Raw genomic sequence first — 15,000 nt, forward strand, 5'->3', positions numbered from 1 at the left:
AGAAGCTGGAAAGATTACAATTAAATGCCGCAGTGGACTATCCTAAATAAAGGCGAATTACATTCGCATGTCACGTTTCTTGCGCCATCCTATGGTCACAATGTGAACTACAATTACAATACAAAAATAATATCTCAGATTTTATTTCAAATGAGGATTTAAGAGAAGCAATTTATACTTTCAATGTAAGGTTAATTTGTAATTGTTACCGCGGTGTTGACCTCTCTAATATCGTAGTACACTGCCACTGAGTTGTCTAGCTAGTGAATGACAGAAATGTCATCTGGATCAGTTTGAGTAGTGACAGCTCAGATTGGACAGCACTGCTAATCAACGGCACAGCGCATTATTCACACTAAACAAAACACGTGTGTAAAACTGGGTGCAGGTTTAACATATCAAGATAGCTGGTAATCACACTGTTCATCTCGTAGTCCAGCCAAAATAGCCCGCTAGACAGGTTAGATAGTTATCTTAACCTACCTGTTAGTGACATTTTAGCTAGCTAGCTCAAATGTACCAAGCAAACGAAGAACTTAATCGATTTTTCTATGTTTATTATTTCTCTCTGCAGTTATTTCACAACATTGCAAAACCATGATTTTCAGTTAGCTAGCGTTAGCTTCTGAGGGAGCTCACCTGTTGTCAGGACTTAGGTTATTTTCGATCTGTGAAGCCAGATAGGCAGTCTACTTCTGTAGATGCGGGGTTTTCCTGGATTTATATTTGATGCTCATTCTGGCCTTAGTATCAGCTCTGAATTTAGCTTTCCTAGATTCATATTTGATGCTCATTCTGGCCTTAATATCAGCGCTGAACGTCACGACCTCGGTGGCTAAACGTGGCAAGTAACCACGCGCAAAAGCCTCGGGCCTGACAATCGGGCTTGATCGCGTGTTCGCTTTAAGATGTTTAAGCGATCTTTATCTCGTTGAGGAAAATATAACCAAAATAACATGGAACATAACCACACTTTGGATATATTACAAAGGACTGTTGGAGAGAGAGCAGATCTAATTCTTTAATCTCACATTAAATAACTAGTCAGTTTAACTCATTGTGTCTCCGTGTCCAAACCTCTACAAGTTGCTGTGTTCTTAACTTTTGCTTTAAAAAAATAGAATTGTGTGGATTACTTTGAAAAGAAACATGTATGCTTCAAATGTCACATTATGCTATTAAATGTTTTTGTTCCTGTCACGGTTTGCAATCGAGTTGTTTCTCATGTTGAAAAGGGAACCACTAGATGGAGGTGTTCAGCTTGGTGGTTCCTACGCTTCCGTAGGCTTTGCTAAAGACAGCTGTCTGTGAGCCTCCCTGCTGCATTAATAAATCAAAATACACAAACACAGAGAAGGCTAATCTAAACATTTGATTATACACAGAGAAAATGTGTTGCATGTTGGCTTCATCTACCCTTACATTTGAAAAAAATTAAATATTCATAGACGGGGCAAGAACAAATGTGAATCTTTTTCTGTCTCGGTCGCAAAAGATTTGAACATGCCTCTTATAAACATATTCTGTGAAAGAAGAGTAAACATATTTGAACAGCAATTCCTTAGCTTTATCTTCAGTCTATGAACTGAATGGCTTACTTTGCACAAACATGCATATTAGAGCTAAATGTGAACCCCTTGTGCTGGAGGGGGGATGGGTAAGTGAAGTTACAGCCGGGTGACGTTTGCAGGTAGGTGAACTATAGGCAAAGACGATTAGGGGCTATCTCCTGTCTTTTCAAACTGCTATCTCCTGTCCTTTTGAAAGAAGACACAGAGAAAGAGGGAGGGGTCAGAGTTGGAAGAGGAAAGCATCTCTCGCACATTGTAGCCGGGTGGGGGTAGGAGGTAAAGGGCTTTTTTACTGGGGGGAGGTGCCTGCTGCGTCTCAGAGGAATGCTGAGGCATTCTCTGCTTCTCACACATGCATGTGCACACACATATGTCGAAATGCCCATACACTTAAGATGGAGCTGCCTTTTGTCACAGAAATATGAAGAACCAGCCTTTTTTGCAAAGGCAATTAAAGTTCCAAACTGCTGGTGTGTGTGTGTGTGTGTGTGTGTGTGTGTGTGTGTGTGTGTGTGTGTGTTATAGGTTTAGAAGACAACTCAAATACAATTTTGAATGCAACGTTTCAAGTTTTCCTTCTGTAATACAAATTCCTAGGTTTAATGTCCCATTTGCAAGTCTGCGTTATTGGCCCATAGTAAGCAACGAGCTAATTACTATGGCTTCTCTCTCTCTCTCTCTCTCTCTCTCTCTCTCTCTCTCTCTCTCTCTCTCTCTCTCTCTCTCCCGCTCTCTGCCTTGCCCCTCCCCCTCCTTGGTTTCCTCCCTCCCTTGGCTCCCCCCCCCCCAGCAGTGTTCTTCTCCAACAGTTGAAATTCTACACTGGTATGCCTGTGAGGTCACCATGGAGACGGTGCTGGTACTACCTTCTAAGTGGTCTTCAGAGGGCATGGTACCTACAGCATCTGTAGACAAGAAAAGTAAGAAAATAAATAAATATAGGCTACATCAACCTGCAGGCGGCACAAGCCCACATTGTTAGTCTCTTTTACTTTGTATATAAGATCCACTATATGTGGTTAATAAAGACTGACTTTCTCAACATACCACAGCACTGTATTAATGTCTGGGTAATTAAGTTTCTATCAGATGTTTTAGAATGTATTGTTTTAAACTGTACATTTATTACTAAGTAACTTGTGTGGAATATATACAGAGATAAACTATTGCTTGCACATTTATTTCTATCTATTTATTCTAATTTGAAACTGATCTAATGCTAAAGTGTAGATGAGACGGTTTTATTAAAATTCACACCTTCTACAAAAGAAGGTCAACAGATTGAACTATATAAATTTACAGGCCTACACAGCAGGCCTACGTGACGATTAACTGCCTGCGTGAGCTAAAAATAAACGCACTATATATATTTTTTTATAATATCGCTACAACTTCCCCTCTTCTAGTGGCTATCTGTTTGCGAGCTGAGGGGTTTCGTGAACTTGTAGTTTATGGCCCGCCTGCCGTACGAAGATTGCGCGACTCTGGCGCACTGAACAACTACAATACCCAGAATGCCCAGCGAGGCAGTTTCGAGTAGACTTCTTTGCGCTTTGGGAGTGTTTCTCATTTAAACAAACAGAGCTAGTGCCGAAGATGGCGGAGGCTTAGAAGTCGCTTAAAGGAACTGGCGTGTTTTAGTGGATATCTTTTAACCGGTAAGTTATTGCGATCGCTGAAGAAAACCTTTTACCTTCGGCTGATGTTAGTGTAACAGTTTTACGCAGTGCAGGTTATTTCTGATATAGCAGTCCATCCACGCTCGATATCTGGATATTCAGTTGCTGTCTAAGACACAAAATCGTAGGTAGTTGTCCAACACAGTGATATCAGACCTCTAGTTGCACTGCCCGTTTTGAGTGTGTGTGTTTTCACATTGCACCGGCTGTTTGCCTTTGTGTATTTTTTTCCTGTCATACTTATGCTGATCTGTTTCCCAATTTTCTCAAAAGTGACGCCTCCTGCAATAGAGCTTGCAAAGTTGATTACCATTTCGTGCAGGTTTACGACAATGCTTTAAACAACCTGAATATTTTACTCTATGGACAAAAATATTCTTTCGATAGTGTATATGTACATTCTGAGTTGTGTATACGTCGACTTTATATTACTCAGTGTAGCCCAATTTCGCGATCTGTGCTGTTTTTTAAATCTTGTTCGACAAGTTTGTGGAGTTGTTTTAAGGAACAACAAGCTCTAAATGCTGCTCGGAGTTTTCCAAGTTGTGAATGGCAGTTTGCACTGTGATTTGTTCCTGGCTCCTGTAGTTTCTCCGAGCCCACCTCTGTCCGGTTTCGACCGTTCAGCTGCCCAGCGAGCGGACCATTACGTCCTACCGTCGTTACTCAACCTGCTCCGGCGAGCCTTCCACACGTTTCGGTCGAGGTGTTTGGAGTGCGTTAAAAGTGACTGGTTAAAGTAAAACAAATAGTTAAATCACTTTTTTTTCCTTTTTTTTTTTTTTTTTTACAATAAAATTCGATTTTAATAAGTGTTTAAATAGGTGGTTTAAATTAGACCGACGTTTAAAGCAAGGTCTTTGACTAGTATTTTAGAGCTATAGACGCAGTTGCAATCGTGAAGTATATACACAGTAGTTACAAAAGTAAGACAAACAAGTCTTAAGGTGAGCGAGGAAACAGGCCATGGTTTGTTAAATAACTACAGTAGGCCTGTCTGTTGACATCCTCTGTGTTGTGGTCTATGATGCATTATTCACACTAGTAGTAGAAGGGTGGGGTTCAAAAATTGGCCCCAGCTCACTATCACTAATAGCTCCACTGCCATTAATAGAGACATTTGGTAAACTTATAGGACTACAACTTCATGCAGCAAAAAGCTTATCTCTCTCTCCCTTCCCCCTCTATTATTGTTTTCTCTGTGACACCCAGAGGTGTGAAGGGATGACCTCAGTCTTGATCTGACCGAAGCCTTGTTAGTAACATGTATGGTACTTTTTTTTGTACAGACCATGTAGTATTTCGCACATGTCATATATATAATTGATTTTTAATCAGAATTGTAATGATTGCGTGGAATAAAGGATACAAATGCATTGTTGACTAATAATGTCTTGTCATTTAAAAGGAAATACCTGCTGCTTAATGTGCTCTTTAAGCTTAAATACTGGGAAAGTCTATCTTCTAGTGTGTCAAGGTTATAATTACTATCTGTTCATACAGCTACAAGAAAGTTAGATTCTGTCCCTTCGCCTGACTGTGCATACACAGGAGCCTCGTTGATTGCCTTTTGGTGTTTGTTGCTATTCTTTATTGGAGCATCACTGTATTTGTACCGAAGTGAATATTACAGAGTAATATCGAATTGTGAGCAAAGGCAGGGGTCCTGACTCTCAGCCCCAGCTATCCGTTGACGTTTGCACGGTACACCATGCGCCCACCCCCACCCCCCACCCATGCGCGCGTGTTCTCTCGGTGTGTGGGAAAAGACCCTCTGAACTCTTCCTCACACTGACTGCAAGCCTCCTCCTCCCTCCCTCCCTCCCTCCCTCCCTCCCTCTCTAGCTCTCCTTTTCTCTCTCTCCTTCTCTCGCACACACGGGTGCGTCGGGCTGCATTAACCATGAATCAATCTTGCGCCTGCCTCTTTGACTGTGGCTCGATGGCGGTGGGGAGTTCGCAGGCACCCCGTCCTGCCCTTCGCCTGCCGCACGGCACCGTCGCGCCTGCCTCTCCGTGCATGGAGACGGCTGTTCCTGGGCGTCGCAGGCAGTTTCGGTGTGGAGAGGCCACAGCTGACGGACCAGTTTTTCAGTGTTGCATCGACACCACATGAGCATGCCCACAAAGCGTAGCACACGTGTGCGCCCGCCACGTTGGTGGTGAACTCCCAGCCCGTCCTCGCAGCAGTGTAGCTGTAGCGAGGCGGCCGGCGCTGGGCTCGGAGTTGTCTCGGAGCTGTTTTTGCACGCTAAGAGCTTTTCCTGTTGGCAGGTAATCAGGAGTTGGAGTATCGATTGAGAGCGGGAGCGGTAGCAGCTCGGAGGGCTGGTGAAAAGTGTTTGCATGCATTTTTCCTCCTGCGCTCCTAGAGAGCGTGAATTGGTGGCATTCTTTTAGCATGGAGTCAGAGGTGTGTGTGTGTGTGTGTGTGTGTGTGTGAGCACTTGAGTGAGTGAGGGAGAGAGAAAGAGAAAGGGAGAAAATTATTTCTAAAGAGGAGAAGAAATTTTTCAGCGATGCTTGGGGGTGGGGGTGTAGGTGTGTGTACCTGTGTGTGTGTGTGTGTGTGTGTGGGTGTTAAATGTGGAGCGAGCAGTGTGTCCATAGGGGGGCTTCTGATGACAGTCTGCTGAAACAACAACTTGGTTGCCCCAATTGAAACCTGATAACTTGTGCGTGCTGGTAACTGTGCCTTAGGCGGGATAAAGGTGTTGGTCCAAGCTGTTACTGCGGCTCTTACAACACAAAGTTTTTGGCGAATTTAAAAAGATTTTCGCATTCTGTTGTGCATCAACGTAACCGTGCATTACTTGTGTTGTCTAAGCAAGACCGCCGCATAAATGAAACAGGTCAGACTTGGTGTAGTAACGCGTAGCTGCTGGGGACGTGTGGGGTCCTCTGTGTGTACTGTGGTTGCCCTCTTGAACCTTAATGAGGTCCAGGACTTCACAGCTGCAGTGCTGGAGAGCAGGAGTCCAGGAGTGCAGCAGGAGTCTAGTTCGATGGTTTCCCTGAACTAACAAAGCTTTGGTAGACTTTGGTTTGACTTTTGTTTTTTCCAGGGAAATCGCTGGACTGTGCTGGACTCTGGCCATCCTGGACCTGCTCCGCAGCCTGTTCTGGATGGGCTCTAGATGGATTTTGTTCAGGGGGTTTTGCTCTGTCGTCTTTGAGGGCACCTCAGCAGCAGTTCTCTCTTCTTTCTCTGTCTGTCTGTCTCTCTCTCTCTCTCTCTCTCTCTCTCTCTCTCTCTCTCTCTCTCTCTCTCTCTCTCTCTCTCTCTCTCTCTCTGCCTTTCAGTTTATGAGCAGCCAATTCACAGAATCTTGTACCCCATTTCCTTGACTGGAAGCAGCAGAGCTAGTGACAAAGTTCATCCCTCATTACTACAGAAAAAAAGCTGACACACATTGGTTGGAAAGTCATGAGTCACTCAGGCTCAGCATGGTGTGTGTGTGTGTGTGTGTGTGTGTGTGTGTGTGTGTGTGTGTGTGTGTGTGTGTGTGTGTGTGTTGGTGAGAGTGTTTGTGCTGAAGTTTATGGCTCCCTTTAGTGCATTATGGTGGAGTTTAAATTTAAGAGGAATGTGTAAGTTGCATCCAGCTGTGGTTGCTTGTATAAAACCATGTTGCCATGACGACACTTGTGTTACGCCCAGTTCAAGGTCACCCAGGCTGTGTGCACGGTGACGTCTGCACACATCTTGCGCTCGCACACGGAACAGAGGAGTGAAAATGTACAGTAAACATATTCCAGGAAACTAAGCCATGGTTCCAAACATGAGTTTAATTGTCCTTGTTCGTTAATCAGTGTTATCTGGACAGAGACGTTTACTCTTGAGGCACAGAATTTTTAAAATGCATCTTTAGATCTAGACTTTTTTTTTGGGGTGGATGAGTCACGTGAGAGTGTTTGTCTTCAGAAAAACAGGTTCAGCTGTTGTGTGTTTTGTCACCGATGTGTTGTGCCTCTGCTGAGTTGTTTAGCTTGTTCAAAACACTAACACAACCAGTGACAGAGCAACCAGCCACTGTGTCAAGGTTCAGTCATTTTGCATGTTATTACTTTCCTTTATTTTTAAATATAAAACATAGAATGGGTATTTTAGTTTTATTACATTTTTATTACATTTTCTCTGTAGTGTGCATAATCACGGTCCTCTGTCACTATCTCTCTCGCCCTCTCGTGTTTTCAGCTTTCTCTCACTCTGCTGAAGAATGCTTGTAATCAGGGCTCACCTGAGTGACGGCCTATGAGCCCAGATCTCTGGTCCGGCTCGGTTACTGGGATTTGGTGTGTGTTTGTATTGTGTTTAGGGCCCCCTCGTATAAAAGGGAAGAAGAGTGTGTAGCGGGCAGCTGAACGTTACCAGATGCTTTCTTTGTCAATCAGTCTGCATGAAGAGAGAGAAAGAAAGGACAAGAGAGAGAGAGAGTCAACTCTGGGTGAACCTCTCAACTACTTTGCAGTCACCTTGTTTTCATTCTGCCAGCCTCCCCCACCCCCTTCCTGACACCTTGTCCCGCCCACGCTCACGCCCCACCCCCTTCCTGACGCCTTGTCCCGCCCACGATCACTCCCCACCCCCTTCCTGACGCCTTGTCCCGCCCAAGCTCACTCCCCACCTCTGCTGCAGTTCCTCTCAGCGAAGCTGAAGGGTCCTAGAATCTGGTTTGAGCCGACTTCAGAAGTGTGAGCTGGTTAAGAATCCCGGAGTTTGCCACGGTCCCGAGGACATTCTCGGCTACACCGAGCACGGGTTCTGGCCAAAGCGTTGTGTGTTTGATCGGCTGAACAGGACTGAATGTGTTCGGCTGTTACTAGTCCAGAAACTTTGTCAGTACATTTCTCGTCTTGTTTTTTCATTCATCTTCAGCTTATTGTACATTTGTCGCACAGATGCTCTGGTGGGCCATTCCAGTGATTTAGCTTTCTCTTCTTACCCCAGATCGTGTTCTGACTTTGCTAGAAACACTGACCTATGACTGAATGATTTGAGGCAAAAAAATCGAATTGCAGTTTTTCTGACCTACACTGTGAGTGCAGTGAGTCCATTTCCAGGTGTGTGTTCTCTGTTCATGTTGTGTGAACCATCTACCACGACTGCAGGTTTATATTACTACGGTAGAAGAACCAGATGAAATCGTTCACTAGCTTCTGTTGTTTATTAACTGTTACAACAATTGTAGTGATAGAACAACAACAAAAAAGATTGTTGACAAAGTTAACCATGGGTTATTAAATAGCAGCAATCAATATAGTAATGGAGTGTGTGTGTATATATATGTGTATATATATGTGTATGTATATATGTGTGTGTGTGTGTGTGTGTGTGTGTGTATATATATAAAAATATTAAAAAGAGTAATTTTGGTTTGAGAGAAATTTTTTGACCCTAACCAGTTTTCTCAAACTCGTCTGGTGATGCGTACCAGAAGTCGTGTGTTAAGTGACACGTGTCGGCAGAAAGCGTGGTCACATCATCTCAGGAAGTGTTGGCTGTACTGCTGGTAGTGTTTCCATGTCACAGAGGTCTCCCCTTATGAATCTTCATGTGCGGAACCGGGGAACCATCCCACCAGCCCTCAGTTGTCATCATCATCCATACCTCTAGCAGCTGTTGAATGAACAGGCGCAGTCTCTCTCTCTCGCGCTCTCTCTCTCTCTCTCTCTCTCTCTCTTTCTCGCTCTCTCTTTCTCGCTCTCTCTCTCTCTCTGAGTCTCGCTTGCGCTCTCCCTCTCTCTCTCTGAGTCTCGCTTGCGCTCTCTCTCTCTCTCTCTGAGTCTCGCTTGCGCTCTCTCTCTCTCTCTCCCTGAGTCTCGCTTGCGCTCTCTCCCTGAGTCTCGCTTGCGCTCTCTCCCTGAGTCTCGCTTGCGCTCTCTCCCTGAGTCTCGCTTGCGCTCTCTCCCTGAGTCTCGCTTGCGCTCTCTCCCTGAGTCTCGCTTGCGCTCTCTCTCTGTCTCTCTCTGAGTCTCGCTTGCTCTCTCTCTCTGTCTCTCTGTCTCTCTCTCTCTCTCTCTCTCTCTCTGGGTTGCTATGTTATTAGAGGTTAGGCCAGATAAGAGGAACTGCCCAGAAATTTCCATAAATAATTCAAAGTGAGCCAATGGTTCTGTTTGACCAAGTGTTTCTCAGCTGGGCATGTTTGTAGAGTACCTTTCACCACAGAACACACCAGGTCCACAGGCTTCTGAACCGCTGCTAGCTTCATTCAATCTGAATTTTATTCCCTATATAATGGAATTGCTTAATATAGCTAGTATCACATGTCAGTTTATTTTGGGTATGAAGTAATGACTTACTCACATAGAAAATATATTGACCATTGGCTTGGTAGTGAGCTGAAAATACAATTTAGGTTTTATTGATGCCAAGAATAGGGTATCCAATCAGTGCATGTGTTGGATCTCACTGCCTCACAGAAAGCGACATTGTTTCCCAGTCTTTCATCCCTGCTTGCGTCCATCTGCCTGTCAACATCACGTCACTTTTGTATGTCACTAGTAGTCAAGGTGACCAGGCTCAGCTCTCTGTCCAATCAGCCTCTTCCCTGTTGAAGTCCAGCTGTCCAATCAGCTCGACAACTCTTTGAATCATTAGCTCACTGCAGTCTCTCGGTGAGCCCTCCTTGAGTGATTTTGGTCTGGGTTTTTTTTGTTTGTTTTATTTAGTTTCATTGTTTTGTTTCTTTATTTTTTTCTGAACAATCTCTTAGGGAGTGGGGGTGGGGGTGGGGGCGGGGGTGGGGGGGGGGGGTGGGGCAGGGGTTGGAATGAGCCTGGGATTCACTCTGGGATTCACGTATGTGTGAAATCTAGTTGCTAAGGTTAGGCGGAGCTTTCTCTTGACTGGCACGTGAGGAGACCTGTCGCAACCTACCAGACAGCAGCACACGCTGTCCCACAAGGCCGTGAGGTTCAAGGCGTCATCATGAATTTCTTCCATGTGTCTATGTAGCTCAGTGCAGAGTGCTTCTCTGAATGACCTCAGGTCTTGCTTTCCTGGTTGCATTTTCAGATCACCAGTAAATCAAGCACGGTAGTAACACGGAGCACATTAATTGGTTGAAAAACAGCAGGAGGGAGGGTCTTATTGGCAGCCAATCGCCTGTTTTCTGTCTGGCCTCTTTTTCTTTTTGGCAGTATATCAGGATTGATGACAGAGGAACTGACTGCACTGGCACGTCTGTGTTTTGTGTTTGTGGACCTCGGAGCTGGGAGAAAGGGAGGTGGGGGGGCTCACCCTTTGGTCTCCATCGCACTCCCGTGATTACCTAATATGTCAGTGCAGTGATACCCTCAAAACGGTTAATTATTGTCACTCATCATCCCATCACCCACGCCAGGTTAAAAAGGTGATCAATTCAGAAGTCGAACAAAAGTGGTGTTCACAACAACAATGCCATCTGACCTTCTGACCCCTGACCCATCACCTGTGCCTGTCTCAATCTCAGTCATTTAACCAGCGTTCCGGCTCATTTTAGTGTCCACTCTTCCCCTCGGTATCCAGTCCGACACGGTTAGCAACGTGCGCAGTCCCAGCCTCTCCGGAACAGATCAGGGGTTATCTTGATAAAGATCACCCCCCCACCCCCCCCAAAAAAACAAAACAAAACAAAAAGCTAACAAAACAGTCTTATCTTCAGTGAAGGTCTCTTTAGAGCTTCTGTTAGTCCTAGAATGCTCTAGAAATCTGTTCTTCCAGGATACTGACTGGCTGGTTCTCTTAAGTAGGTCTGTAATGATTATTGATTTTGATCCACAGATTTGTAGATGCTAAAAAGTTTGATTTTGTTGCAGTGTCACTGCTAATTTATTATCATAAAATGTAGTTTACTTCCAAAATGTATTTTTGAGAGAAAAAAAGTATTTTAATCTGTTAGTATGAAGTTAGTATGATAATAATCAAGTATGAAGCTAAAACCTAAATAAATGAGTCTGGGTGCACTCTGCTGTCATGAGCTGCAGCTGTGTCTTACTGTAATGAAGTAGAAATAGTCCTAACATATTTTCTAGTGTAATGTTGTTGTTGTTGTTGTTGTAGTAGTCCTAACATGTATATTTCTAGTGTCCTAGTGTAATGAAGTAGAAATAGTCCTAACATTATATTCTAGTGTCCTAACGTAATGAAGCTGTAGTAGTCCTAACATATATATTGTAGTGTCCTAGTGTAATGTAGTAGTAGTAGTAGTAGTAGTAGTAGTCCTAACATATATATTGTAGTGTCCTAGTGTAATGTAATAGTAGTATTAGTAGTCCTAACATATATATTGTAGTGTCCTAGTGTAATGTAGTAGTAGTAGTAGTAGTAGTAGTCCTAACATATATTCTAGTGTCCTAGTGTAATATAATAGTAGTAGTAGTAGTAGTAGTAGTAGCCCCAACATAGATATTCTAGTGTCCTAGTGTAATGTAGTAGTAGTAGTAGTAGTCCTAACATATATATTGTAGTGTCCTAGTGTAATGTAGTAGTAGTAGTAGTAGTAGTAGTCCTAACATATATTCTAGTGTTCTAGTGTAATATAATAGTAGTAGTAGTAGTAGTAGTAGCCCCAACATAGATATTCTAGTGTCCTAGTGTAATGTAGTAGTAGTAGTAGTAGTAGTAGTAGTAGTAGTCCCAACATATATTCTAGTGTCCTAACGTAATGAAGTAGTAGTAGTCCTAACATATATTCTAGTGTCCTAGTGTAATGTAGTAGTAGTTCTAACATATATATTGTAGTGTCCTAGTGTAATATAATAGTAGTAGTAGTAGTAGTAGTAGTAGTAGTAGTAGTCCTAACATATATTCTAGTGTAATGTAGTAGTAGTTCTAACATATATTCTAGTGTCCTAGTGTAATATAATAGTAGTAGTAGTAGTAGTAGTCCTAACATATATTCTAGTGTCCTAGTGTAATGTAGTAGTAGTAGTCCTAACATATATTCTAGTGTAATGTAGTAGTAGTTCTAACATATATTCTAGTGTCCTAGTGTAATATAATAGTAGTAGTAGTAGTAGTAGTAGTAGTAGTCCTAACATATATTCTAGTGTCCTAGTGTAATGTAGTAGTAGTTCTAACATATATTGGAGTGTCTTAGTGTAATGAAAGTTTCAGTACTCTCAGTACAATGGTACACTGAGGTACAAAACCAGTGGTAATCATACCATTTCAAATCATAATTGTAGCTCCTTGTGTACAAGTAAAAGTGATGTTGGAGCAAAATAGGAAAGGCACTAGATTTGGCCTGTGAACAGTGCCAGTGCATGTGTAATGCTATGTTTTTAATACAAGAGTCCAAACTACCTCTGCACTGTGCCAGTGTTATAATGAGAATTATCTTCAACGATGTATTTGATTCACAGTTTGCTTAGTTATTTAGTTTTCTGTGATATTATGGAAAGCTACACAGTACATTACTGAATAGCCATGTGTGCATGCGTGTGTGCATGCATGTGCATGTGTGCACGTGACCAGGACAGCATGGTAACCTCCATTTAACCTCCTCCTCACACGCAGTACACTCAACACTAAAAGAGTTAAGAATTCCCTACCGGATTCCAAGGTGCACTTTGAACAGCTTTGTCCCATCTGACTGGTTCCTCATGGCTCAATTAATTTGTCAAGTGGGAACAGAATGCACCCTTAAAGGGCTCGGAGAAACCTGTTTAACCCATTCAGAGCATCTCGGATGGGATCGGCGGCGCAAACCTGATTAGTTCGATTTTAGCTGCAGCGTCGGTGGCCGTTGCCGTGTGCCATCCCAGCCGAGGGTCCTGCTCTCGGGCTCTCGAGGGGGCCTGCCCCGTGTGACCCCTCTGTTCTCCTGCCGTTCATAAGTCATTTAAACATGCTTTTAATAGTGTTAGCCTGCATCAAGTCGGCTTCGGGGCGCTGGGGGCGGGGGGGGCTTGAGAGCAGTGGGGGTCACAGGCTGAGGTCACCTCTGTGGGGTCAGCACAGGGCACACGGCTCACTCTGCTATGAAAACTACATAATTCAATTTTGTGAATAGGGCAGATAAAGGAGTTAAAGCATTTAGAGGCCACAGAGGAACAGCTGCAGGATATATATATGAGAGAGAGAGAGAGAGAGAGAGAGAATGAGAATATATCTACTATTGATATTTGTAACTTAGTAGAATATATTAGACTGACCTCAGGACTTGTTATAGGTTGGAATGGGCTAGGAGGTAATGTTAACGTTAAAGGTGTTTATTTCAGATTAGCATAGCTAATTTATTTCATTAATCATTTATTGAAGTGAGCTGTCAAATAAATCACTGTTTATAGTAAACGAGTGTGTTGTGTCTTAAGGATTTAAGAAAACCTTTTTAGTCGGGTTATCTGGCATGAACTCTGAACTTTTTTTTTTCTTCCCCCCATAGAGCTCCGCATTTTAGTTTCAAAACAAATGTGACCTTGAGCAAGAGCATGCAAAGAAGCACTAAAATGAGAGAGAGAGAGGGAGAGAGAGGGAGAGAAACAGGCTGAGCGCGCCATCCTCCTCCTGCCCGTCAAATGCTTTTGTAGAGGTCAGAGTTCAGCCGGCGTGCCGCCATTGGCTGAGGAAAGGTGAAATTAAAACCAGTGTAAACTTTTGACCCCAGTGGAGGCGCGCAGGAACACCCAGCGCCAGCGAGGAGCCGGGTCCACGCTCGCTGCGCCTCTTCTTCCACAGGGAGGGAGGGAGGGGGGGGGAGGAGGTGGAAGCAGTCAGCACGACGGCGCTCGAAGATGAATAAAAGCTTTTCAACACTGCAGCAGTACAGCGGAACGAGGGAGGGCAACAGAAGAAATGCGCGCTCTCTCTCTCTCTGGGTTCAAAAAGCCATGGGTGTTTTTCAGAGTGAGGGAAGGCTCTTTAAATGGGCTGTTTTATGAGGAAAATGAGACCCTCCCTCTGCCTTTTCCATTTGCTATCTAACGTGAGTGTGTGTGTGTGTGTGTGTGTGTGTGTGTGTGTGTGTGTGTGAGTGAGTGAGTGAGTGAGTGAGTGAGTGAGTGAGTGAGTGAGTGAGTGAGTGAGTGAGTGAGTGAGTGAGTGAGTGTGTGAGTGAGTGTGTGAGTGAGTGTGTGAGTGAGTGTGTGAGTGTGTGTGTGAGTGTGTGTGTGAGTGTGTGTGTGAGTGTGTGTGTGAGTGTGTGTGTGAGTGTGTGTGTGTGTGAGTGTGTGTGTGAGTGTGTGTGTGAGTGTGTGTGTGAGTGTGTGTGTGTGTGTGAGTGAGTGTGTGAGTGTGAGAGTGAGTGTGAGAGTGAGTGTGAGAGTGAGTGTGAGAGTGAGTGTGAGAGTGTGTGTGTGAGTGTGTGTGTGAGTGAGTGTGTGAGTGTGTGAGTGAGTGTGTGAGTGTGTGAGTGTGTGTGTGAGTGTGTGTGTGTGAGTGAGTGTGTGAGTGAGTGTGTGAGTGAGTGTGTGAGTGAGTGTGTGAGTGTGTGAGTGTGTGAGTGTGTGTGTGAGTGTGTGTGTGAGTGTGAGTGTGTGAGTGTGTGTGTGTGTGAGTGAGTGTGTGAGTGAGTGTGTGAGTGAGTGTGTGTGTGTGTGTGTGTGTGTGTGTGTGTGTGTGTGTGTGTGTGTGTGTGTGTGTGTGTGTGAGAGTGTGTGTGAGTGTGTGTAAAACAGAGGTAATTCTACATTAGCTCACTAGACAGCTCCTTCTTTTTCCTGCTTCAGTCCCTCACTTTCCGTACTTTCTTCCCGCTTCTTTCTGCCTCCTTTCTGTTTCTTTCTTTCTTTCTGCCTCCTGTCTCCTGCATTTTCCCCTCCCC

The 15,000-nt window shown here is 44.0% G+C and overlaps 1 protein-coding gene across 1 annotated transcript in view; it reads left to right on the forward strand.

Moving 5' to 3' along the window:
- Positions 1–3,102: 3,102 nt before the first annotated feature.
- The window catches only part of LOC145655739 (nuclear receptor coactivator 3-like), a gene marked incomplete at its 3' end in the record, with an annotated part of 26,553 nt that continues 14,655 nt past the window's right edge, over positions 3,103–15,000 (forward strand). Inside the window, exon 1 of the mRNA XM_081709239.1 lies at positions 3,103–3,229. The remainder of the gene's footprint in view (positions 3,230–15,000) is intronic.

This window comes from Electrophorus electricus, unplaced genomic scaffold (genome assembly GCF_041902795.1).
Source record: "Electrophorus electricus isolate QZ-2024a unplaced genomic scaffold, ASM4190279v1 Scaffold332, whole genome shotgun sequence".
NCBI lineage: Eukaryota > Metazoa > Chordata > Actinopteri > Gymnotiformes > Gymnotidae > Electrophorus > Electrophorus electricus.